Here is a 27959-nt window from a genome sequence, read left to right on the forward strand (position 1 = left end):
TATTCCAATGAAGTTATGATCAACTTTTAACTGCCAAGTAAAATACTTCAATAAATTTTATAAGCTATACTTTTTTTAGGGATGGGGACAAATTTTGTTACACTTGCACCAATTCCAGCGTAGTCATCTGCAAGAACTGCAAATTCAGCAAGGTATTGGTGGGGCAGGTGACCTCCCCATCTAAAACACCCAGGCAGTAAAACCCAGGAGGGACATGAGAAATGGAAATAAGATACTCTCCTCCACCAGGAGTTCAGTAATAAAAACAGGAAAAAGAAGGACATGGAATGAGACAAGGAGAATTAGAGAGGTACCACAGGCAAGCTCCCAGATACTAATCACTGGGCTGTGAGCCACCTCCTCAGCAGGCAGAATTAGTGAAAGAGGAAGAGTCATTGCGGTCTGTAGCTTGAGCAGCACAAAAGATACTTCGTACTGAGGTTCTACCTGTCCCTGTTGCAAAGGATAGGTTTGACCTCGTTGCTGTGAAATTCTGCACAGAGTTGGACCATTTTCTCACATCATTTGTGGAGAAAGGTCTGAGGAAGTATCACTGAACCCAAAACGGTATCACTGATTTCTGCCCACATATGCTGCTAGATCTGCCGAGCCTTTCCAGCAATTTCTGATTTTGTTGTCAACAGCTGAGGAACAACTGGGAGGAGTGGAATTAATTATGATGATATCTGCTTTGCAGTAGAAGACCAAAAAAAGGGAACAAACCACAATCCAAACTGTAGACAAGAGGCAACTCATGCCCCAAATGGACTAAACGGCAGCTCTTAAGCAGAGGGAGAATGTTAAGAAAGCCGCCACAAACAAATAAAAAGCGGTAATAAACACAGAGGAGATAGAGAAAAGACCACCACCTCTCCGTCTGAAATCTTGTTTGCAGCAAATGGATAGTATCCCTTTGCTCAAATGTTTATTTTTCAGAGTTGTTAAGTAATTACACCGTTTGGAACCATTCATGGCAAACTGAAACAAAAAGATAAAATCAAGGTGCAGATGTGGAAAAATCCGAAATACTAAGGTACAAGCCAAACGTAGCATGTCCTCATCAGCATCACCAACTGGGGAGGTGCTCTGCACTCAGCATCAAGACCTTCATATTATTCCTGCACTTCTCTCCCTGTCACCGTACTCTGAGTCATTGTCACCAGGTACCATATACTTCTGGCTGGGTTGGAAGTCTTAATTTTTAAATACATTCTTAAGTAGCATTATTGGGGTATTATTCAAGACATTTCAAAGCTATCCCCAGCGAAGCTCCGAACAACGTTCACTGCAAGTAGTGGATCACTCCACTTCGCCAGACGTCACGGGTGTTATTAGCATATTGATATTTCCGACTGCATTTCTCGTTTATGAACACCTGGTAGATGTGTGGAATTACTGATGTATTTTCAACAGATGGACGTCAGATTGTTTAAACCCACATGCAGTTGAAACTTTAATGGCATTTGGATGGGGAGCAAAGTATCTCACCACAACTGGAAATGGTATTGGTCTGATGGACGATCATTCGGCAGAGCGTTGTCGTTAGCTTTGCGCAGTGGCAGTATCGTAGCCGATGAGGTTTAACCGAGGCGCGATTATTGCTTATTGAAAACTTTTCCCAATACCCCGCTATGACGACTTGAAATATAGTCGGCAATGGCAATTTTTGATAGTCTCTGCGGAGACTGGTATTATGTTTAAAAACAGATTGATCTTGCTATTATACTAGTCTGCCTGTGTCGATTATACTGTTTTAATCCAACAGGGTTATTTGGAAGTGCCAGCTTTTGAGGCTCTGCCTCTTTTGCTGGAACTTGCCTCAAAAGCCAGTGCTTCCAAATAAACCTGGTTTTGTGTGATTTTTAACTAAGTTCAAGTAGAGATAAAGCAGAGTTAACATTTCCATTCCATTCTTCAGACTCCCAGGCCTGCCTGCTGCGTTTTTCCAGCAGTTTTTGATTTCCAACATTTTTTTGTTTATATACTTTCAAGTGTTTATCTCAAAACCTAATAGATGTCTTGAGAGTTTCTGCCTTTCCCACTCTAATAACCTCAACACACCTCCTTGTTTCCATTTCTGTCTAAGGCCTCCTGCAGTGTTACAGCAAATCTCAATGCAAGCTGGGGCAGCAACACCTCATCCTCTGTCCACACATGTTACAGCCTTCAAGAGTCAACATTGACTTTAACAATTCTAGAACATGTCCATCTTTTCCCACAACCAACACATTTCCAAGCATTCACAATTCTTGTTAGTTGTTATTACAAGTCTTTGTGTTACCTCTCTTTCTCTCTCCCTCCCTCGGCACCACTAAATTCTATTCACTCCCTTACCACTGTCCTCTGCATCATTGTTACCCTTTCCCAGCTGCTTTCCGTTCTGACAAAGGGTCTTTTGACTTGAAACATTAAATCTGTTTGTCTCCACAAATGCTACCAGATCTGTTGAGTTTCTCCAGCATTTTCTGTCTTTGTTTCAGACTTCCAGCATTTGCAGTTCTTTGCTTTATTCTTTTAGGCAATCCAAATACTCACTGCCATCTAGGTGATTTTTTTTTCCCACCATCAAATCTTACTTGACGTGTAGCCTGTAATGTTAAGATGTTTCAAGTATTCATCTAAATACTTCTTAATGATTGGAGTGGTTCTCAGCTCTACCACCTTTCAGGCAGTGAGCTCCCAATACCCTCATCCTCTGAGTGAAAATAATTCTAGCATTTACACTCTCTCTGGCTACTGACTGCTCTCCTAAGTAAAAAGTTGTTTCTTATCTCTGTCTCCCATCTTTATGATAAATTCCCTGCCATCCACTCTCTCTTCATACAGAAACCCTTCAGCCCAGGCAACCCCGAAAAATCTGAATAACAAGGACATCTTTGTCAGATTCCTACTTACTGACTACAGTTCCGCCTTCAACATCATAATTCCAAACAAACACATCTCTAAACTCTGAGACCTGAATCTCACCTCCCCCATCTGTAAATGAATCCACACCTTTCGGATCTATAGACCATAATCAGTAAGAATAGGTGACAATACCTTCTACGCCGTAATCCTCAATACCGGCGTCCAGTAAGGATGCATACTCAGGCCTCTACTATACTCATTATACACTCACTCATGTTTCTAAGCGATCGTCAGCGAAGCTCCAACCAATGTTCATTGCAAATAGTGGATCGCTCCACTTTGTGAGACATCACGGGTGTTATTAGCATATTGATATTTGTGACTGCATTTCACGTTTCTGATCACCTGGAACATGTTTGGATTTACTGAGTTATTTTCAAAAGATAGATGTCAAACTGTTGAAATGCACTTGCACTTGAAATGTCCTGTGACAGCCCTGCTATCAGATGGAGAACTGGACTGTGCGGACCCTGGGCCCGATCTGAAGACACCAGAGCGGGGAAATGGCTCCAGTGTGGAGCCGGACAACTACCTCAGCCCTGGGAGGGTCCAGCAGTTTGCCATCACCACGGGGATGCACACAACTACCCCAGAGGGGCAAGACCAGCAGCAAATGGACACTGTTAACCTCGTAAACTGTTAAAATGGGGTTAAAAATTGCTAGCATCAATGATGTGCGTAGCATCAAATCGGCTACGTGATGTGTTTCTACGATGGCCTTCCTGGCCAATGTTAAAGCCGACATCCTGTTTCTGCAGGAGTGTGGGATACCACACCTCAGCAGCTGCAGGAGATGGTCGAGCTTGTGGGCCCATGGGCTGTCAGTTTGGTTGGGGGGGGGCAACAATAGCTGTGCCTCCGGCCTGGGTATCCTGTTGCGGGGAGGCAACTTCACCATCTCCGAGGTTAAGGAGGTGGTGGGTGGGCGCCTCCTTGTCGCCGACGTCATGTACAGGAATGCTCCCCTGAGACTGATTAATGTGGACGCCCCAGTGGGTAAGAGTGAACGGTTGGCCGTCCTGCAGCAGCTTCCACTGTTGCTGGCTATGTCCAGGCCGGTCATTCTGGCCAGAGACTTCAACTGTATCACTGATTCAAATGGACAATCTGGCGGTGGTGGGGGGAACAGTAAACTGGACGCCACGTCCTGAGCCCTGATGGACACGGTAAGAGATGCCAAGCTGCACGACGTCTTCAGCACCCCTGCAGACAGAGCAGTGTAGATACACCTGGTCACGGGCATATGGGTCTATCCACTCATGGTTAGATTACCTGTTTGTGTCCCAAACGCTCTCGGTCAGATCCACCGACGTCAAGCCGGTGTTCTTCTCTGACCACTGCCTCCTGTTGGCCGACTGTCACCTACAGGACGAGCAGCGGGCAGGCAAGGGAACGTGGAAGTTGAACACAAAGCTGTTGACCCCGGAAAACATTGAGGAGCTCAAGAGGGACTATGCAGGTTGGAGAACTGTGAAGTCCTTCTTTGAGTCCCCAGTGGACTGGTGGGAAACAGTAAAAGGGAACATCAAGAGTTTCTTCATCCTCAAAGGTGTTCAGGAGGCGGGGAAAACTGTCCCAGCTCCAGGAAAGTATGCAGAACCTGCTCCTGCTGCAGACGATGGGGGTCAATGTCACGGAGGACCTCAAGGAGGTGAAGGGCCAGCAAGCCTCGCTCTTTGTCTCGGAGGCCTCCTAGATAATCTTCCGGTCCAGGGACGGCTCGAGGGAGCAGGACGAGACGTGCTCACATTTCTTCTTCCAGAAGGTGCACAAAGAGAGCTCCGTGCTCAGCAGCCTGAAGGAAGAAGATGGCTCGATAACGTCATCTCAGGCTGACATCATGAGGATCAGCAAATCCTTCTATGCTAGTCTGTACGACGCAAAGCCGACCAACAGTGCGGCCTCCCAGTCGTTCCTGTTCCCTATCACAGAGGTCTTAGACGATAGAACACGGGAGAGACGGGACCAGCTGCTATATTTGGATGAGCTGACCAAGGCCCTTGAGTCCTTCGAAAGAACTCCCGGAAGGGACGGCTTACCGGTCGAGCTCTATTCTGTTCTGTGGGACTTGATTGGCCAGGACCTGCTGGAGGTGTATGACAGTATGCTTCAGGCAGTTACCATGAGTGAATCCATGAGGAAAGGCCTCATCACCCTCATCTACAAGTGGAAGGGGGAGAGGGAGGAACTCAAAATTTGGAGACCAATCTCACTGTTGAATGCGGATTACAAAATTCTGTCAAAGGTAATCGCCAGCCGGGTCAGGTCTGTTCTGGGGTCGGTGATTCACCCTGACCAAACCTGTGCTGTGCTGATCACTGAGAGTCTCTCACTCCTCAAGGATATGATCGCCTACGTGCAGGACAGGGGGGTGGACACCTGCCTGATCAGCCTGGACCAGGAGAAAGCCTTTGACAGGATATCACACAGGTATATGAGAGATGTTCTCTCCAAAATGGGCTTTGGGGAGGGAATCTGCAATTGGATCAGACTGCTCTACACCAACATTGTCAGTGCAGTCTCAATCAATGGGTGGGCATCAGGTAGCTTCCCAGTCAGATCTGGAGTCAGGCAGGGCTGCCCTCTCTCTCCTGCCTTGTTTGTGTGCTGCATAGAGCCATTTGCCAAGTCCATCAGGAAGGATGTGAGCCTGACAGGGGACTATTCCTGGCAGCGGGGGCCTGCAGGTTTAGGCCTCCCTGCACATGGATGATGTCACTGTTTTCTGCTCGGATCCGCTGTCCATGCGCAGACTCATGTGCATCTGTGACCAGTTCGAATGGGCCTCAGGGGCAAGAGCGAGGCCATGCTCTTCGGGAACTGGGCCGACCAACCCTCGATCCCCTTCACCATCAGGACCGACCACCTGAAGATGCTGGGTATTTGGTTCAGGGGGGCTGGGGCGTGCGCCAAGTCTTGGGAGGAGCGTATCAGCAAAGTGAGGCAGAAACTGGGCAGATGGAAGTTACGGTCGCTCCCCATCGCGGGAAAAAACCTGGTCATCAGATGTGAGGCACTGTCATTGCTGTTACACATGGCACAGGTCTGGCCTATTCCCAGACCCTGTGCCACTGCAGTCACCCGGGCCATCTTCCAATTTATATGGAGGTCAAAGATGGACCGGGTCCAAAGGGACTTGCTGTACAAAGATCTGGGCAACGGGGGAAAAAATACACCCAATGCCACCCTCACCCTGATGGTCACCTTTGTATGTGGCTGCATCAAGCTGTAAGTGGATCCCCGGTACGCAAACACCAAGTGTCATTACATACTGAGGTTCTACCTGTCCCCCGGTGTTGCGAAGGATGGGCCTGGCCTCACTGCCGCGGAACGCTCCGAGTAGTTGGACCGTTCTGTATCACCTGTCCTTCATGGAGAAGTTTATGAAGAAAAACACCTTTGACCACAAGTCCGTCAGGAAATGGTCAGCACGTAGTGTCCTTGAGACCCTTTGGGAAAAGGAGAGGGTAGATCCTATCGACCGGTTCCCTGAGCAGACTGTCAAAGCCATTTGGCAGAATGCCTCATCGCCAGAACTTTCCAACAAGCACCAAGACATGGCTTGGCTGGTGGTGAGAAGGGCTCTGTCTGTGAGGTCCTTCATGCACGCCCGGACTCTCAGCCGCACCGCATGCTGCCCTCGAAGCGGCTACGGGGGGGACGAGACTGTCACACACCTCCTTCTGGAATGTGCCTACGCAGAAGAAGTCTTGAGAGGAATGCAGTGGTGTTTGTCGAGGTTCGTCCCAAGCAGCGCTATGACGCGGGACTCCGTGCTCTACGGCCTGATCCCCAGGACGCACACCGAGACGAACATCAACTGTGCCCGGAGGATCATCAACTCGGTGAAGGACGCTCTCTGGGCGGTCCGAAACCTGTTGATCTTCCAGCTGAAGGAGTTGACCCCGACTGCGTGTTGCAAACTGGCACATTCCAAGGTCCAGGACTACGTTTTGAGGGACGCGCTGAAGCTTGGGGCAGCTGCCACCAAGGCGCGGTGGGGAAAGACCACCGTGTAACATCTGCCTGCCTAAGAAGAACAGGGGGTCCACGCAGTCATTTGGGCTCTGCTGACACCTCAGCTAAATATATGGATATGTGATTGATAAATGTACAGACCTGTATATACAAATAATAAATTCTGTTCTCTGTACACAAAGAATTTGTATGTATGGCATGACCAACTGTACAGACCATCAAAATATTTTATGAATAAAGTATATTTTTGAAATTAAAAAAAGTTTTCCCAATGCCCTGCTATGCCAACTTGAAATGTAATTGGTAATGCCAATTTTTGATAAACTCAGCCTCTGCAGAGACTATGTTTAAAAGCTGAGGAAATATTACTGCTTGCTCTGTGGTTCTGGGTCAATGTGCTCCACTGCTGGAGTGAACAGAGCATTAAGCAAGACCGTTTGTGTAGGTGTAGGCCTGTTGCCTTGTATGCTATGTGGTTTCTAGTGATGATTTGGAGGTGCTAATGTTGGGCTGAGCTGGACTGGACAAAGGTAAAAAGATCACACAATAACAGGTTATAGTCCAACAGGTTTTGACGATCTTGAACGCCAGGAGTGGTCTCTCAGTTCCGCGATCAGTCAAATAAACACTAGCAGTTCAGTCTGGTTCAGCAAGATTTCACATGTTATTCACAGGCTTAGGTTATCCAGCAACTCAGGGGTAAGCACCTCTGGTGTACTCTATATAAACTGTGCAATTAACTTAAACACAGACAATTTTTATCGGTCTCTTAACAAACAGTACAGCCTTAATCCCATAAAATGAAGTAAATAACAAATAGACATAAAATTGAACCAATGATATTTCCTGTGAACTGACTTGTTTGCACGTTTTTGTCTCTTGCCATCTGAATTTCAAGGCCAGTTAGAATACTTTAATAATGTCATATCTTGCTCAGTTAATTCTTACTATGAAGAAGACATTGTTTGCTAATCTATTTCAATTAGTTCGGAAATGCAGCTTTCAGCAGAGTTAGGTGCCATTTTAAACAGAATTGTTAATTTGCAGCCTAGGAACCATTTTGTTATGTTACTTTACGTTACTTGCATTAAGAAGCCATTTTGTTGTTAGTAAGAGCATGTATTAAATGGTTGCTCCTGACGACAGCCTGTATTCAGTTTTTAGATCTTCGGTTTAGTTGGAAGCATCAGCTTTTGAGGCACTGCCTCTTCTGCTGGAACCTGATGAAGAGGCAGTGCCTCAAAAGCTACTGCTTCCAAATAAATCTGTTTACTTTAACCTGGTTTTGTGTGATTTTTAACGAGGTTCAAGTGGAGAGAAAACAGAGTTAACATTTCCATTCCAGTGACCCTTCTGCAGACTCCCAGGCCTGCCTGCTGCGTTTTTCCAGCGGTTTTTGATTTCCAACATTTGTAGTTTTTTTGTTTATATACTTTAAAGTGTTTATCTCAAAACGTAATAAATGTCTTGAGAGTTTCTGCCTTTCCCACTCTAATAACCTCAATACACCTCCTTGTTTCCATTTCTGTCTCAGGCGTCCTGCGGTGTTACAGCAAATCTCAATGCAAGCTGGGGCAGCAACACCTCATCCTCTGTCCACACATGTTACAGCCTTCAAGAGTCAACATTGACTTTAACAATTCCAGAACATGAATATCTTTTCCTGCATCCAAAACATTTTCAAACATTCACAATTCTTGTTAGCTGTTATCATCAGTCTTTGTGTTGCCTCTCTTTGTCTTAGCGAATTTTGAGAAGATTTGTAGCTCAGATTGAGGTTTTGAATGTAGGTTTGCTCACTGAGCTGGAGGTTCATTTCCAGACGTTTCGTTACCTTACTAGGTAACATTTTCAGTGGGCCTCAGGCGAAGCAATGTTGAAAATTCCTGCTATTTATATGTTTGGGTTTCTTTGGATTGGTGATGTAATTTCCTGTGGTGATGTTATTTCCTGTGGTGAAGTCACTTCCTGTTCCTTTTCTCGGAGGGTGGTAAATGGGGTCTAACTCAATGTGGTTGTTGATGGAGTTCTGGTTGGAATACCATGCTTCTAGGAATTCTCATGTGTGTCTTTGTTTGGCTTGTCCTAGGATGGATGTGTTGTCCCAATTGGAGTGGCGTCCTTCCTCATCCGCATGTGAGGATACTAGTGAGAGAGGGTCATGTCTTTTTGTCGCTCATTGATGTTCATATATCCTGGTGGCTAGTTTTCTGCCTGTTTGTCCAATATAGTGTTTGTTACAGTCCTTGCATGGTACTTTGTAAATTACATTTGTTTTGCTCGTTGTCTGTATAGGGTCTTTCAAGTTCATTAGCTGCTGTTGTAGTGTGTTGGTGGGTTTGTGGGCTACCATGATGCCAAGGGGTCTGAGTAGCTGGCAGTCTTTGATGTAGGGGAAAGTGGCCAGGGTTTCTGAACGTGTTTTGTCTGCTTGTTGGGGTCTATTGCTGAGAAATCGGCAGACTGTGTTCATTGGGTATCCATTCTTTTTGATTACATGGTACAGGTGATTTTTCTCTGCTCTGCATAGTTCCCCTGTGCTGCAGTGTGTGTTGGCTTGTTGAAATAATGCTCTGATGCAGCTTCATTTGTGGGTGTTGGGGTGATTGCTTCTGTAGTTAATTATTTGGTCCGTATGTGTTGTTTTTCTGTAGATGCTGGTTTGAAGTTCCCTTTCTCTCTCCCTCCCTTGGAACCACTAAATTCTATTTACTCCCTTACCACTGTCATCAGCATCATTGCTACCCATTTCCCAGCTGCTTTTCATTCTGACAAAATGATCTTTTGACTTGAAACATTAAACCTTTGCAATTTCTCTCTCCACAAATCCTGCCACACCTGTTGAGTTTCTCTAGCACTTTCTGTCTTTGTTTCAGACTTCCAGCATCTGCAGTTCTTTATTCTTTTAGGCACTCCAGATATTCACTGCCATCTAGGTGATTTTATTTTTCTGCCTTCAAATCTTACTTGACATGTAGCCTGTAGTGTTAAGATGCTTCAAGTATTCGTCTAAATACTTCAGAGATGTCAGTGTTGGACTGGGGTGTACAAAGTTAAAAATCACACAACACCAGGTTATAATCCAACAGGTTTAATTGGAAGCACACTAGCTTTCGGAGCGACGCTCCTTCATCAGGTGATTGTGGAAAGATGTGGAAGCTTTGGAGAGGGTGCAGAGAAGATTTACCAGGATGTTGCCTGGAATGGAGAGTAGGTCATACGAGGATAGGTTGAGAGTTCTCGGCCTTTTCTCGTTGGAACGGCGAAGGATGAGGGGTGACTTGATAGAGGTTTATAAGATGATCAGAGGAATAGATAGAGTAGACAGTCAGAAACTTTTTCCCCGGGTACAACAGAGTGTTACAAGGGGACATAAATTTAAGGTGAAGGGTGGAAGGTATAGGGGAGATGTCAGGGGTGGGTTCTTTACCCAGAGAGTGGTGGGGGCATGGAATGCGCTGCCCGTGGGAGTGGTAGAGTCAGATTCATTGGCGACCTTTAAGCGGCATTTGGATAGGTACATGGATGGGTGCTTAATCTAGGATAGAAGTTCGGCATAACATCGTGGGCCGAAGGGCCTGTTCTGTGCTGTATTGTTCTATGTTCTATGAAGGAGGGTCGCTCCGAAAGTTAGTGTGCTTCCAATTAAATGTGTTGGACTATAACCTGGTATTGTGTGATTTTTAACTATCTAAATACTTCGTAAAGATTGGAGTGGTTCTCAGCTCTACCACCTTTCAGGCAGTGAGCTCCCAATACCCTCATCCTCTGAATGAAAATAATTCTAGCATTCTCACTACATCTTTTGCTCCTTATTTCAAATTTATGCCCTCTGGTTACTGACTGCTCTCCTAAGTGAAAAGTTGTTTCTTATCTCTGCCCCCATCTTTATTTTATGTCCCCCCGCCCCATCCACTCTCTCTTCACACAGAAACCCTCCAGACCGGGCAACCCCGGAAAATCTCCATTAGGCTCCTATCTACTGGCTACAGTTCCGCCACTGTGTGGAGTTTGCACATTCTCCCCGTGTCTGCGTGGGTTTCCTCCGGGTGCTCCGGTTTCCTCCCACAATCCAAAAATGTGCAGGTTAGGTGAATTGGCCATGCTAAATTGCCTGTAGTGTTAGGTGAAGGGATAAATGTAGGGGAATGGGGCTGGGTGGGTTGCGCTTCAGTGGGTCGGTGTGGACTTGTTGGGCCGAAGAGCCTGTTTCCACACTGTAAGTAATCTAATCTAATCAACATAATAATTCCAAACAAACTCATCTCTAAACTTTGGGACCTGGATGTCGGCTCCCCCAACCCTAAATGAATCCACAACTTTCGGATCTATAGACCACAAACAGTAAGAATAGATGACAATACCTTCTCCAACATAAATCTCAATACCGGTGCCCAGTAAGGGTGCATACTCAGGCCTCTACTATACTTATTGTACACTCACGTTTCTAAGCCATCGTCAGCGAAGCTCCGCCCAATGTTCATTACAAAGAGCGGATCGCTCCACTTCACGTGATGTCACGGGTCTTATTAGCATATTAATATTTGTAACTGCACTTCAAGTTTCTGATCACCTGGAACATGTTGGGTTTACTGAGTTAAATTCAACAGATGGACGTCAGATTTTCGAAGCGCACTTGCAGATGAAAATATAACCGTATTCAGAAAGGGATTAAAGTAATTTACCACAACTTGAAATGGTATTGGTCTGATGGACGATCATTCGGCAGAGAGTTGTCGTTAGCTTTGCGCAGTGGCAGTATCGTAGCCGATGAGGTTTAACCGAGGCGCGATTATTGCTTATTGAAAACTTTTCCCAATACCCCGCTATGACGACTTGAAATATAGTCGGCAATGGCAATTTTTGATAGTCTCTGCGGAGACTGGTATTATGTTTAAAAACAGATTGATCTTGCTATTATACTGTTATAATCCAACAGGGTTATTTGGAAGTGCCAGCTTTTGAGGCTGTGCCTCTTTTGCTGGAACTTGCCTCAAAAGCCAGTGCTTCCAAATAAACCTGGTTTTGTGTGATTTTTAACTAAGTTCAAGTGGAGATAAAGCAGAGTTAACGTTTCCATTCCATTCTTCAGACTCCCAGGTCTGCCTGCTGCGTTTTTCCAGCAGTTTTTGATTTCCAACATTTGTAGTTTTTTTTGTTTATATACTTTCAAGTGTTTATCTCAAAACCTAATACATGTCTTGAGAGTTTCTGCCTTTCCCACTCTAATAACCTCAACACACTCCTTGTTTCCATTTCTGTCTAAGGCCTCCTGCGGTGTTACAGCAAATCTCAATGCAAGCTGGGGCAGCAACACCTCATCCTCTGTCCACACATGTTACAGCCTTCAAGAGTCAACATTGACTTTAACAATTCTAGAACATGTCCATCTTTTCCCACAACCAACACATTTCCAAGCATTCACAATTCTTGTTAGTTGTTATTACCAGTCTTTGTGTTACCTCTCTTTCTCTCTCCCTCCCTCGGCACCACTAAATTCTATTCACTCCCTTACCACTGTCCTCTGCATCATTGTTACCCTTTCCCAGCTGCTTTCCGTTCTGACAAAGGGTCTTTTGACTTGAAACATTAAATCTGTTTGTCTCCACAAATGCTACCAGATCTGTTGAGTTTCTCCAGCATTTTCTGTCTTTATTTCAGACTTCCAGCATCTACAGTTCTTTGCTTTATTCTTTTAGGCAATCCAAATACTCACTGCCATCTAGGTGATTTTTTTTTCCCACCATCAAATCTTACTTGACGTGTAGCCTGTAATGTTAAGATGTTTCAAGTATTCATCTAAATACTTCTTAATGATTGGAGTGGTTCTCAGCTCTACCACCTTTCAGGCAGTGAGCTCCCAATACCCTCATCCTCTGAGTGAAAATAATTCTAGCATTTACACTCTCTCTGGCTACTGACTGCTCTCCTAAGTAAAAAGTTGTTTCTTATCTCTGTCTCCCATCTTTATGATAAATTCCCTGCCATCCACTCTCTCTTCATACAGAAACCCTTCAGTCCAGGCAACCCCGAAAAATCTGAATAACAAGGACATCTTTGTCAGATTCCTACTTACTGACTACAGTTCCGCCTTCAACATCATAATTCCAAACAAACACATCTCTAAACTCTGAGACCTGAATCTCACCTCCCCCATCTGTAAATGAATCCACACCTTTCGGATCTATAGACCATAATCAGTAAGAATAGGTGACAATACCTTCTACGCCGTAATCCTCAATACCGGCGTCCAGTAAGGATGCATACTCAGGCCTCTACTATACTCATTATACACTCACTCATGTTTCTAAGCGATCGTCAGCGAAGCTCCAACCAATGTTCATTGCAAATAGTGGATCGCTCCACTTTGTGAGACATCACGGGTGTTATTAGCATATTGATATTTGTGACTGCATTTCACGTTTCTGATCACCTGGAACATGTTTGGATTTACTGAGTTATTTTCAAAAGATAGATGTCAAACTGTTGAAATGCACTTGCACTTGAAATGTCCTGTGACAGCCCTGCTATCAGATGGAGAACTGGACTGTGCGGACCCTGGGCCCGATCTGAAGACACCAGAGCGGGGAAATGGCTCCAGTGTGGAGCCGGACAACTACCTCAGCCCTGGGAGGGTCCAGCAGTTTGCCATCACCACGGGGATGCACACAGCTACTCCAGAGGGGCAAGACCAGCAGCAAATGGACACTGTTAACCTCGTAAACTGTTAAAATGGGGTTAAAAATTGCTAGCATCAATGTGTGTAGCATCAAATCGGCTACGTGATGTGTTTCTACGATGGCCTTCCTGGCCAATGTTAAAGCCGACATCCTGTTTCTGCAGGAGTGTGGGATACCACACCTCAGCAGCTGCAGGAGATGGTCGAGCTTGTGGGCCCATGGGCTGTCAGTTTGGTTGGGGGGGGGCAACAATAGCTGTGCCTCCGGCCTGGGTATCCTGTTGCGGGGAGGCAACTTCACCATCTCCGAGGTTAAGGAGGTGGTGGGTGGGCGCCTCCTTGTCGCCGACGTCATGTACAGGAATGCTCCCCTGAGACTGATTAATGTGGACGCCCCAGTGGGTAAGAGTGAACGGTTGGCCGTCCTGCAGCAGCTTCCACTGTTGCTGGCTATGTCCAGGCCGGTCATTCTGGCCAGAGACTTCAACTGTATCACTGATTCAAATGGACAATCTGGCGGTGGTGGGGGGAACAGTAAACTGGACGCCACGTCCTGAGCCCTGATGGACACGGTAAGAGATGCCAAGCTGCACGACGTCTTCAGCACCCCTGCAGACAGAGCAGTGTAGATACACCTGGTCACGGGCATATGGGTCTATCCACTCATGGTTAGATTACCTGTTTGTGTCCCAAACGCTCTCGGTCAGATCCACCGACGTCAAGCCGGTGTTCTTCTCTGACCACTGCCTCCTGTTGGCCGACTGTCACCTACAGGACGAGCAGCGGGCAGGCAAGGGAACGTGGAAGTTGAACACAAAGCTGTTGACCCCGGAAAACATTGAGGAGCTCAAGAGGGACTATGCAGGTTGGAGAACTGTGAAGTCCTTCTTTGAGTCCCCAGTGGACTGGTGGGAAACAGTAAAAGGGAACATCAAGAGTTTCTTCATCCTCAAAGATGTTCAGGAGGCGAGAGAGAGGCGGGGGAAACTGTCCCAGCTCCAGGAAAGTATGCAGAACCTGCTCCTGCTGCAGACGATGGGGGTCAATGTCACGGAGGACCTCAAGGAGGTGAAGGGCCAGCAAGCCTCGCTCTTTGCCTCGGAGGCCTCCAAGATAATCTTCCGGTCCAGGGACGGCTCGAGGGAGCAGGACGAGACGTGCTCACATTTCTTCTTCCAGAAGGTGCACAAAGAGAGCTCCGTGCTCAGCAGCCTGAAGGAAGAAGATGGCTCGATAACGTCATCTCAGGCTGACATCATGAGGATGAGCAAATCCTTCTATGCTAGTCTGTACGACGCAAAGCCGACCAACAGTGCGGCCTCCCAGTTGTTCCTGTTCTCTATCACAGAGGTCTTAGACGATAGAACACGGGAGAGACGGGACCAGCTGCTATATTTGGATGAGCTGACCAAGGCCCTTGAGTCCTTCGAAAGAACTCCCGGAAGGGACGGCTTACCGGTCGAGCTCTATTCTGTTCTGTGGGACTTGATTGGCCAGGACCTGCTGGAGGTGTATGACAGTATGCTTCGGGCAGTTACCATGAGTGAATCCATGAGGAAAGGCCTCATCACCCTCATCTACAAGTAGAAGGGGGAGAGGGAGGAACTCAAAATTTGGAGACCAATCTCACTGTTGAATGCGGATTACAAAATTCTGTCAAAGGTAATCGCCAGCCGGGTCAGGTCTGTTCTGGGGTCGGTGATTCACCCTGACCAAACCTGTGCTGTGCTGATCACTGAGAGTCTCTCACTCCTCAAGGATATGATCGCCTACGTGCAGGACAGGGGTGTGGACACCTGCCTGATCAGCCTGGACCAGGAGAAAGCCTTTGACAGGATATCACACAGGTATATGAGAGATGGTCTCTCCAAAATGGGCTTTGGGGAGGGAATCTGCAATTGGATCAGACTGCTCTACACCAACATTGTCAGTGCAGTCTCAATCAATGGGTGGGCATCAGGTAGCTTCCCAGTCAGATCTGGAGTCAGGCAGGGCTGCCCTCTCTCTCCTGCCTTGTTTGTGTGCTGCATAGAGCCATTTGCCAAGTCCATCAGGAAGGATGTGAGCCTGACAGGGGACTATTCCTGGCAGCGGGGGCCTGCAGGTTTAGGCCTCCCTGCACGTGGATGATGTCACTGTTTTCTGCTCGGATCCGCTGTCCATGCGCAGACTCATGTGCATCTGTAACCAGTTCGAATGGGCCTCAGGGGCAAGAGCGAGGCCATGCTCTTCGGGAACTGGGCCGACCAACCCTCGATCCCCTTCACCATCAGGACCGACCACCTGAAGATGCTGGGTATTTGGTTCAGGGGGGCTGGGGCGTGCGCCAAGTCTTGGGAGGAGCGTATCAGCAAAGTGAGGCAGAAACTGGGCAGATGGAAGTTACGGTCGCTCCCCATCGCGGGAAAAAACCTGGTCATCAGATGTGAGGCACTGTCATTGCTGTTACACATGGCACAGGTCTGGCCTATTCCCAGACCCTGTGCCACTGCAGTCACCCGGGCCATCTTCCAATTTATATGGAGGTCAAAGATGGACCGGGTCCAAAGGGACTTGCTGTACAAAGATCTGGGCAACGGGGGAAAAAATACACCCAATGCCACCCTCACCCTGATGGTCACCTTTGTATGTGGCTGCATCAAGCTGTAAGTGGATCCCCGGTACGCAAACACCAAGTGTCACTACATACTGAGGTTCTACCTGTCCCCCGGTGTTGCGAAGGATGGGTCTGGCCTCACTGCCGCGGAACGCTCCGAGTAGTTGGACCGTTCTGTATCACCTGTCCTTCGTGGAGAAGTTTATGAAGAAAAACACCTTTGACCACAAGTCCGTCAGGAAATGGTCAGCACGTAGTGTCCTTGAGACCCTTTGGGAAAAGGAGAGGGTGGATCCTATCGACCGGTTCCCTGAGCAGACTGTCAAAGCCATTTGGCAGAATGCCTCATCGCCAGAACTTTCCAGCAAGCACCAAGACATGGCTTGGCTGGTGGTGAGAAGGGCTCTGTCTGTGAGGTCCTTCATGCACGCCCGGACTCTCAGCCGCATCGCACGCTGCCCTCGAAGTGGCTGTGGGGGGGACGAGACTGTCACACACCTCCTTCTGGAATGTGCCTATGCAGAAGAAGTCTTGAGAGGAATGCAGTGGTGTTTGTCGAGGTTCGTCCCAAGCAGCGCTATGACGCAGGACTCCGTGCTCTACGGCCTGATCCTTGACGTGTAGCCTGTAATGTTAAGATGTTTCAAGTATTCATCTAAATACTTCTTAATGATTGGAGTGGTTTTCAGCTCTACCACCTTTCAGGCAGTGAGCTCCCAATACCCTCATCCTCTGAGTGAAAATAATTCTAGCATTTACACTACATCTTTTGCTCCTTATTTTAAATCTATGCCCTCTGGTTACTGACTGCTCTCCTAAGTGAAAAGTTGATTCTTATCTCTGCCACTCATAATTTGGGCACCTTAAACATGTTCCCTTAAATCCACTCTTCTTTAAGGAAAATAAAGCCCCACCCATCCACTCTCTCTTCATACAGAAACCCTCCAGTCCAGGCAACCCTGGAAAATCTGGATAACAAGGATACCTCCATTATGTTCCGACTTATTGTCTATAGTATACCTTCAACATCATAATTCCATATAAACTCATGTCTAAACTCCAAGCCCTAGGTCTCAGCTTTTCCAATTGTAACTGGATCCTCGACCTTCAGACCTGAAGACCACAATCTGTAGGAATAGGTGACAACATCTTCTCCATCATAATCCCCAACATCAGTGCCCAGTAAAGCTGCATACTCAGCTCTCTACCTTAGTCCTTATATGCTCAAGACTTTGTTCCCAAATTGCACTCCAACTCTATTTACAAGTTTAGTGATGATAGTATCATTGTAGATCAGATCTCAAATGATGACTAGACATAATATAGGATTGAGTGCCTAGGAGCATGGTGTAATCTTTGTGTCAATGTCAACAAAATGGCTTCAGGAGTGGTTTCTTTGGCTTCAGGAGTGGAGGACATGCCCCTGTCTGTATTAATGATACTGAGGTGGAGATGGTTAAGTGCATTAAGTTCCTGGGAGTGATGATCACAAACAATCTGTTCTATGACGAGGATTGATGAAGGCAGAGCAGTGGACGTCATCTATATGTATTTCAGTAATGTGTTTGACAATGTTCCTCATGGTAGACTGGTTAGTCAGGTTAGATCTCATGGAATAAAGTGTGAACTAGCCATTTGGATACAGACTGACTTGAAAGTAGAAGACTGATGGTGCTGGTGGAGAGTTGCTTTTCAGATTGGAGGCCTGTGACCAGTGGTGTGCCACAAGGATTGGTGCTGGGTCCACTGCTTTTCATCATTTATATAAATGATTTGAATGTGAACATAAGAGGTATAGTTAGTAAGTTTGCAGATGACACCAAAATTAGGTGTAGTGGACAGCGAATAAGATTACGTCAAATAACAACATGATCTTGATCAATGGGCTGAGGAGTGGCAGATGGAGTTTAACTTAGATAAACGTGAGGTGCTGCATTTGGAAAAACAAATCAGAGCAGGACTTATGTACTTAATGGTAAGGTCCTGGTGAGTGTTGCAGAACAAAGAGACCTTGGAGTACAGATTCGTTGTTCATTGAAAGTGGAGTTGCAGGTAGATAGGATAGTGAAGAAGATGTTTGGTATGCTTTCCTTTATTGGTCAGAACATTGAGCATAGGAGTTGGAAGGTCATGTTGTGGCTGTACAGGACATTAGGCCACTTTTGGGATATTGCATGCAATTCTGGTCTCCCTCCTATCAGAAGAATGTTGTGAAATTTGAAAGGGTTCAGAAAAGATTTACAAGGATGTTGCTTGGGTTGGAGAATTTGAACTAAAGGGAGAGGCTGAACAGGCTGGGGCTGTATTCCCTGGAGCATCGGAGGCTGAGGGGTGACCTTATGAGGGGCATGGATAGGGTAAGTAGACAAGCTCTTTTCCCTAGGTTGGGGGAGTCCGGATGTAGAGGACATAGGATTAGGGTGAGAGGGGGAAAATTTAAAAAGGACCTAAGGGACACGCAAAGGATGGTGTGTGTGTGTGTGTGTAATAAGCTGCCAGAGGAAGTGGTGGAGGCTGGTACAATTACAACATTTAAAAGGCATCTGGATGGGTATACGAATAGCAAGGGTTTAGAGGAACATGTGCTGTGTGCCGGGAAATGGGACTAGGTTAGCTTAGGATATTTGGTCGGCAAGGATGAGTTGGACTTCCGGGTCTGTTTCTGTGCTGTACAGCTCTGTGACTTTATGACTCTCTGTGGCTATAACATTGTATTCTGTTCTTAGTTCTGCTCTCCAATGCATTTTATATTGTACAATCTCCCATCATTGCACATCAAACACCACTTTTCACTGTATCTTAGTACATGTGACCACAATCAATCAATCAATCAACATCTTGGTGAATCTCCTCTGCACACCGTCTGCTACAATCACATCTTTTCTACCGTGCAGTCAACAGAACTGCACAGAGTATTCCATCTGCGGCCTAACTAATATTTTAAACAGCTCTATCATAATCAGTTAAATATGAAATAATTGACCACAAAAGTATGGAGAAACTCATAAGGGAGCGTACAGGTTGGAGATTAGTGAAACCCCTCTTTGAATTCCATACACACTGTTGGGAAAACTATCCAGTGAAACATTAAGAGTTCATCACCTTCAGTGAACAAACATCTTCAATGGCAAAGGAGAGAAAGGGAGGGAAATGTCTCAACTCCAGTGTACACACTAGTGTCATCCTAGTTGGGTTTTGGATTAAAGCTAGGTTGAACAGTTTCCTGACCGTTGTGTACATCAGCTCCAAATCTGTGAGTCATCTGGTCCAAGTGAGATGTGATATTACAATGAGAAATTGGAGAAATGAATTGTATGATTGCCATGGATTTGTTTGATACCCTTTTTCATTCTCAGTTCTATAAAAGCTCCATGGAAGCACTGCAGTCAAGTGTCAAAATGACACCCAAGACTGATATCAGAATTGAAATGAATATAGTTAACAGAAAGGCTGAACAATTTGGAAAATTATCTGTAGAAAATAGACTTAGATGACACTGAAAGATCTTGGCGATCTTAAAAACAATGAATGGGTTGGACTGTGTAGATGGTTCTGATTTTCTCTGATTTTAACACCAAGACTACTTCGACTTCACAGTTATTAAAACCGCAATATAGAAATGTGGAGAGGCAAGCTGGCTCAGTGGTTAGCACTGCTGCCTCACAGCGCCAGGGACCTGGGTTCGATTCCAACCTCAGGCATTTATCTGTGTGGAGTTTACTCATTCTCCCTCGTGTCCATGTGGGTTTCCTCTGGGTGCTCCGGTTTCCTCCCACAATCCAAAGATATGCAGTTTAGGTGAATTGGCAATACTAATTGCCAATAGTATTCAGGGCTATGTAGGTTAGGTGCAATAGTGAGGGGTAAATGTAGAATAATGGGTTTGGGTGAATTTCCACACTGTAGGGATTCTATGATTCCATGAAATCCAGAAGTTTCATTCAGTGATGCTCGGCTTCCTCAGAAGATTCACCCCTCTTCACCTGATCAGAATATCCATGACTAGATGATGTATTAATTAAATATTTTGACAATCTTGAATTTGGAAATATTCTATGTGATGTTGTGGGCAACCATGTCAAAGGTTGCAGACAAGTGAAGAAAAATGAGGAATGATTAATTACCACTGATGCCATTTGCAACTTTGAGAAGTTTAAACATTCTAAGCTGCAAAAGGCATTATAAAGTCAGCTGAGCAAAAGCTTTGTTAAAGTGACAGGGCTTTGAGGAGAATCTTAAAGGAGATGATGGGAGTCAGGAAGCAAATGTGTTGAGGAGAAAGTGAGGACTGCAGATGCTGGAGATCAGAGCTGAAAATGTGCTGCTGGAAAAGCGCAGCAGGTCAGGCAGCATCCAAGGAACAGGAGAATCGACGTTTCGGGCATAAGCCCTTCTTCAGGATTCCTGAAGAAGGGCTTATGCCCGAAACGTCGATTCTCCTGTTCCTTGGATGCTGCCTGACCTGCTGCGCTTTTCCAGCACACATTTTCAACAAATGTGTTGATCCCATTTTCAGAAGTGAAAACTGGGACAGCCTACGCTAATACTCCCTCACAAGAGGATAGACCTTCCCTTGCAGGTCCATAGGTGCAGCACCATTTCTGTACCACCTGAATCAAGTGAAGTGGCCAAAGTCAAAACATTTTCCACTTTCCGTATATAGTCCCTGAGGAATTGTGAATTGTGATCAACTGAAACAAGTGCCTCCCAGTTTCCTGCACCCGCACTCCCCTTCCCCGTTCTGATTGCCTTATATGGAAATCTCTTCACACTTTATCTTCATAGTGACAAATGACCATGGCTGTGAAACAAAGCAGTACACCTGAGATGCTTGCAGAGTCCTAGATTCATTTGGAGTGCATTCTACACCCACAAAATGAATGGGAAAGAAGAATACAGGAATATTACTAGTTGAATGACAAGCAATGTAAACGACATCAAAGAGACAGAGCTAAAACATCCCGCAACCAACAGATCAGATAGAAGCTTACCGAGCTGCCAGGTCTAGTCATGAATAGTTGTGGGCAATTAACCATGTTGAGAAAACTCCACAAATCTCACCCATTTTTAATCACGGGGGCCCAGATATCAAAAGACAAGGCTGAAACATTTGCAAGCAGTTTCAGCCAGAGCTGCCAAATGGATAATCCAACTTGGTCACTTTGTGAGCTACCTAGCAATAGATACCAGCCTTCAGCCAATTCAATTCACTCTATGCTGTATCAAGAAATGGTTAAAGGCATTGGTTACTGCAAAGGCTATGGGGCCTGACAGTACTCTAACAATAGTACTGAAGATTTGTGCTCCAGAACTAATTGTATCTGTCGCCAAGCTGTTCTGTTGCAGTTACAACATATGGAAAATAGCCTAGGTATGTCCAGTTCATAAAATGTTCATAAAAACTAAGAAGGGTCTGCGGAAGGGTCACCGGACCTGAAATGTTAACTCAGCTTTCTCTTCACAGATGCTGCCAGACTGGCTGAGTTTTTTCTATCACTTTCTGTGTTTGTTGTTAATTGATTGCTGTGGATAAAATGTAGCATAGAAATGGCGTGATAATACTCAGACAGTTAAAAACTGCATCATGTCCAATACTGGATTGCATATCATGAGAGTAATGAGATACTTGTTGATACTTGTTGATCAATGATTTAGAGGAGCCGGTGTTGACCTGGGGTCGACAGAGTTAAAAATCACACAACACCAGGTTATAGTCCAACAGGTTCATTTTGAAGCACTAGCTTTTGAAGTGCTGCTTCTTCATCAGGTGGTTGTGAAGCGGCACCATAAGGGGCATCTTTGCCTGCAGCGAAAGAGATATACAATGTAGGCTGAGTCACATGAGTGCCTGCCGCATACATGGTGGATGGTATATTGGCGGTATCTGTGTTGATAGTCTAACACATCTTGCTGTGGTTGTCATGACAGGGTTGTAGTCGATGTTGTCCTGAAGGCTGGGCAGTTTGCTGTGAACAATGATCAGTTTAAGGTTTGGTGGTTGTTGAAAGGCAAGAAGTGGAGGCGTAGGCAATGTCTTTGCTCTTTCTCCTGCATGAATGCTTAGATTAGATTACATTACATTACAGTATGGAAACAGGCCCTTCGGCCCAACAAGTCCACACTGACCCGCCGAAGCAGAACCCACCCATACCCCTACATTTACCCCTTACCTAACACTACGGGTAATTTAGCATGGCATTCACCTGACCTGCACATCTTTGGACTGTGGGAGGAAACCGGAGCACCCGGAGGAAACCCACGCAGACACGGGGAGAATGTACAAACTCCACACAGTCGCCTGAGGCAGGAATTGAACCCGGGTCTCAGGCGCTGTGAGGCAGCAGTGCTAACCACTGTGCCACCGTGCCGCTTATAGGGTGAATTTGTATTTGCAGAATTATATTTGCAGATACATTCTATTTTGCTCAAAAAAAATGCAGAACTTGCAAGCAGTCAATGCAGTCAATCCCTATATTTGTAAATTCCACTTTGAAATAGAACCAGTCTGACTCAAGGTTGGAATACAGACAGACTCTAACCTCACACCTTTAAAGCATTGTCTGAGCTGAGATGTCATCTCTTGTTATAAAACCTTAAATTATCTTGAGAATATGATTTAAAAGAAGTTCTGGGATTTACATATTAAAGAAGCGAAACCAGTAAATTTATTCTAAAAGATGAAAAACCTAACAATCTAGGTTTGTTCAATGTACCATTGTGTCACTGTAAAATTTTGCTATAAATTCTGTGTCTTACGGTCCTACTTTAAAACGACCTGATGAAGAAGCAGCGCTTCAAAAACTAGTGTGTTCAACTGTTGGACTATATAACCTGGTGTTGTGTGATTTTTAACTTAGTGGATCAGTAGTCGTTTTATCCAAGTCAGAACATCAGGTAACAATTAGCATATTTATATCCCATAATGCAGTGCGCTCATTTCAATGTTTCGTTGCCAAAACATCTTTCTTTCAATTTATCCTCAGAGTATTCTCAAAATATAATTTATTGTCAGTAGACTAATGTGTTTTCTCGATAATGCTAATTTACTTGAATATCAATTTAGTTCTTTTATACTCACCACAACTGTAACCTGTATCTATGTGCTAAACATCAGCTCGCAGAGAAACGCAAGCTAGCTTTGCGCAGTGGCAGTATCGTAGCCGATGAGGTTTAACCGAGGCGCGATTATTGCTTATTGAAAACTTTTCCCAATACCCCGCTTTGACGACTTGAAATATAGTCGGCAATGGCAATTTTTGACAGTCTCTGCGGAGACTGAACTTATTTTAAAAGACAGAGTAAACAAAGAATTATCAGAGATGGTCTTCCCAGCCTCGTTTTCACACGAATTGCCCGACTTGGTAATCCGTTTATGATAAGCGCTGGTGGGTTGTTTGCTTTTCTCCTGTTAAGCCCCGCTAAACTAAGTGCACGTCAACGAATACGTCTATCGAGAAGTTGTAATTGTAGAGGAGGGTTATTCTGTACAGTGTTTCGACACATGATTGGGAGATGCCGGTGTTGGACTGGGGTGTACAAAGTTAAAAATCACACAACACCAGGTTATAGTCCATCAGGTTTAATAGGAAGCACACTAGCTTTCAGAGTGACGCTCCTTCAGGTGATAGTGGAGGGCTCAATCCTAACACAGAATTTATAGCAAAACTTTGCAGTGTGATGTAACTGAAATTATACATTGAATAAACATTACGGAAAAATGTGTTGCTGGAAAAGCGCAGCAGGTCAGGCAACATCCAAGGAGCAGGAGAATCGACGTTTCGGGCATAAGCCCTTCTTCAGGAATATACATTATACATATATTTTTTATTTTGAAAATACACTTTATTCACAAAATACTTTAATGGTCTGTACAGTTGGACATGCCATACATATGTAAACATTCCATTTGTTTGCGTACCGAAAATAGAGTAATCATTTCTATTTACAGGTCTGTACGATTACATTTTTAGCTGAGGCATCAGCAGAGCCCAAATGACTGCGCGGGCCCCCTGGAAGGAGATGGCTCGGTAACGTCATCTCAGGCTAACATCATGAGGATCAGTAAATCCTTCGATGCCAGTCTGTATGACGCGAAGCCGAACGACAGCGCGGCCTCCCAGTCGTTCCTGTTCTCTATCACGGAGGTCTTAGACGATAGAACACGGGAGAGGCTGGACCAGCCGCTATCTCTGGATGAGCTGACCAAGGCCCTCGGGTCCTTCGAAAAGAATAAAACTCCCGGAAGCGACGGCTTACCGGCCTAGCTCTATTCCGCTCTGTGGAACTTGATTGGCCAGGACCTGCTGGAGGTGTATGACAGTATGCTTCGGGCAGGTACCATGAGGGAATCCATGAGGAAAGGCATCATCACCCTCATCTACAAGCGGAAGGGGAGAGGGAGGAACTCAAAATTTGGAGACCAATCTCACTGTTGAATGCGGATTACAAAATTCTGTCAAAGGTAATCGCCAACCGGGTCAGGTCTGCTCTGGGGTTGGTGATTCACCCTGACCAAACCTGTGCTGTACCGGGCAGGAAGATTGCTGAGAATCTCGCACTCCTCAGGGATACGATCGCCTACGTGCAGGACAGAGGGTTGGACACCTGCCTGATCAGCCTGGACCAGGAGAAAGCCTTTGACAGGATATCACACAGGTATATGAGAGATGTTCTCTCCAAAATGGGCTTTGGGGAGGGAATCTGCAATTGGATCAGACTGCTCTACACCAACATTGTCAGTGCAGTCTCAATCAATGGGTGGGAATCAGATAGCTTCCCAGTCAAATCTGGAGTCAGGCAGGGCTGCCCTCTCTCTCCTGCCTTGTTTGTGTGCTGCATAGAGCCATTTGCTGAGTCCATCAGGAAGGATGCGAGCCTGAGATGGGTGACTATTCCTGGAAGCGGGGTCCTGCAGTTTAAGGCCTCCCTGTACATGGATGATGTCGCCGTTTTCTGCTCGGATCCGCTGTCCGTGCACAGACTCATGTGCATATGTGACCAGTTCGAACGGGCCTCGGGGGCCAAGGTAAACCGAGGCAAGAGCGAGGCCATGCTCTTCGGGAACTGGGCTGACCAATCCTCCATCCCCTTCACCGTCAGGACCAACCATCTGAAGGTGCTGGGTATTTGGTTCGGGGGAGCTGGGGGTGTGCGCCAAGTCTTGGGAGGAGCGTATCAGCAAAGTGAGGCAGAAACTGGGCAGATGGAAGCTACGGTCGCTCTGCATCGCGGGAAAAAACCTGGTCATCAGGTGTGAGGCACTGTCATTGCTGTTATACGTGGCATAGGTCTGGCCTATTCCCAGAACCTGTGCCATTGCAGTCACCCGGGCCATCTTCCAGTTTATATGGAGGTCAAAGATGGATCAGGTACGAAGGGACTCGCTGTACAAAGATCTGGGCAACGAGGGAAAAAATACCCCCAATGCCACCCTCACCCTGATGGCCACCTTTGTGTGTGGCTGCATCAAGCTGTGCTTGGATCCCTGGTACGCAAACACCAAGTGTCACTACGTACTGAGGTTCTACCTGTCCCCAGTGTTGCGAAGGATGGGCCTGGCCTCGCTGCTGCGGAACGCTCCGAGTAGTTGGACCGTTCCGTATCACCTGTCCTTCGTGGAGAAGTTTATGAAGAAAAACACCTTTGACCACATGTCCATCAGGAAGTGGTCAGCACGTAGTGTCCTTGGGACCCTTTGGGAAAAGGAGAGGGTGGATCCTTTTGAGCGGTTCCCTGAGCAGACTGTCAAAGCCATTTGGCAGAATGCCTCATCGTCAGAACTTTCCAACAAGCACCAAGACATGGCTTGGCTGGTGATGAGAAGGGCTCTGCCTGTGAGATCCTTTATGCACGCCTGGACTCTCAGTCGCATCGCACGTTGCCCTCGAAGCGGCTGCGGGGGTGACAAGACTGTCACACACCTCCTTCTGGAATGTGCCTACGCAGAAGAAGTCTGGAGAGGGATGCAGTGGTGTTTGTCGAAGTTTGTCCCGAGCAGCGCCGTGACGCAGGACTCCATGCTCTACAGCCTGTTCCCCGGGACGCACACCGAGACGAACATCAACTGTGGCTGGAGGATCATCAACTTGGTGAAGGACGCTCTCTGGGCGGTCCGAAACCTGTTGATCTTCCAGCTGAAGGAGTTGACCCCGACTGAGTGTTGCAGACTGGCACATTCCAAGGTCCAGGACTACGTGTTGAGGGACGCGCTGAAGCTTGGGGCAGCTGCCACCAAGGCACGGTGGGGAAAGACCACCGTGTAACATCTGTCTGCCTAAAGAAGAACAGGGGGCCCGCGCAGTCATTTGGGCTCTGCTGACGCCTCAGCTAAAAATGTAATCGTACAGACCTGTAAATAGGAATGATTACTCTGTTTTCAGTATGCAAAGAAATGGAATGTTTACATATGTATGGCATGTCCAACTGTACAGACCATTAAAGTATTTTATCAATAAAGTATATTTTTGAAATAAAAAAATATATTGTACATTATATATTCTAACAGATGAAAGGCTTAACAGACAACCAATTTTTCAATGTATAATTTCAGTTACATCACACTGTAAATTTTTGTTGTAAATTCTATCACCTGATGAAGGAGCGTCGCTCCGAAAGCTAGTGTGCTTCCAATTAAACCTATTGGACTATAACCGGTGTTGTGTGATTTTTAACTTTATTTCGACACAGGCAGACATAAAGCTTTATCCTAAAAATTAGGAATGCATGAAAAATGCATGAAAATATTGTAATCCAGATTTTGACAATCTACAGTACCATGATCCACGCACCAAGTGTGTTGTTAAAAGACTTTTGCTTAAGACCACCTTTCAAAGGGTTGGAATCACCATGTGGTCTGTTGAATTTTTGTTGAGCACAGATTTATAATTAAAACGCTTGAGAAATCACTATTGAGCAACTAATTAAAACAATTACATTGACACATCTGAAACTGCAACATGGGCGACAGACCGGATATGAAATGTAGGAACGCTGTTACAATAATACATGTATTCTTTTTTGCCACTCCAGGAAAATTCAAATTAAAATATTTTTGTTTACAAGTTTTATTAAAACGGGGAAAAAAGACTTCTCAATATGTTTTGGTTTTGAGATACCAGATAAAAATTGACATCCTGTTTTATGAGCGTTGTACACTCACGCCCCTCAACACTTCTCCGTAATGGAAAGTGTGACCAACAAAAAAATGCAGGTCCTCAAGTGGAAAGAGCTGTCCATGTTTGAGTGTTGCAGACTGGTATATTAAAAAAGTCCAGGATTTCACAGCTACTGTAGGAGCACAACGCAGAGAAAGGACACTGTCTAAAACCGTGGGCCTGGGAAGTTTGAGGAGGGGTGGAATTATTTTTCTTCCATAAAATATACTTTATTCATAAAATTTGCAAGCAAAAATATTACAATAACGTTTCAATGTAAAAAATTAAAGAATTTTCAAATAAATTCAACAAATACAACCATAGCAGTCTTCATATTTAGCAAATACATTTTTTAATAGTTATAACCGAACAAGAAAAACATTTTAAGTTACAAATTACAGAATGTGCTATTTATGTAAAATTGTCCAAACATTAGGCTTTTCTTAGGTGCCTCAATACATTTTTGATATTTTTGGTTTACATCATAGGCTCTTTGTGCGGCACACAGCATAATCCCATCAGGCAGAACGCCTGACATTGAATGTATGTTGGAGAAAGTGAGGACTAAGGATGCTGGAGTTCAGAGTTGAGAGTGTGGTGCTGGAAAAGCACAGCAGGTCAGGCAACATCCGAGGAGCAGGACAAT

General features: G+C 45.6%; 3 non-coding genes across 3 annotated transcripts; all 3 read left to right on the plus strand.

Moving 5' to 3' along the window:
- The first annotated feature begins 1544 nt into the window (after positions 1-1544).
- LOC140484001 (U4 spliceosomal RNA) lies at positions 1545-1685 on the plus strand. The gene has a single exon (XR_011962163.1). It is a non-coding gene; the product is annotated as a U4 spliceosomal RNA (small nuclear RNA).
- A 9941-nt stretch (positions 1686-11626) lies between these two features.
- LOC140484002 (U4 spliceosomal RNA) lies at positions 11627-11767 on the plus strand. The gene has a single exon (XR_011962164.1). It is a non-coding gene; the product is annotated as a U4 spliceosomal RNA (small nuclear RNA).
- An 11527-nt stretch (positions 11768-23294) lies between these two features.
- On the plus strand, positions 23295-23435 carry LOC140484000 (U4 spliceosomal RNA). Its single transcript, XR_011962162.1, has one exon. It is a non-coding gene; the product is annotated as a U4 spliceosomal RNA (small nuclear RNA).
- The last annotated feature ends 4524 nt before the right edge of the window (positions 23436-27959 follow it).

The sequence above is a fragment of the Chiloscyllium punctatum genome, chromosome 12, assembly GCF_047496795.1.
Source record: "Chiloscyllium punctatum isolate Juve2018m chromosome 12, sChiPun1.3, whole genome shotgun sequence".
Taxonomy (NCBI): domain Eukaryota; kingdom Metazoa; phylum Chordata; class Chondrichthyes; order Orectolobiformes; family Hemiscylliidae; genus Chiloscyllium; species Chiloscyllium punctatum.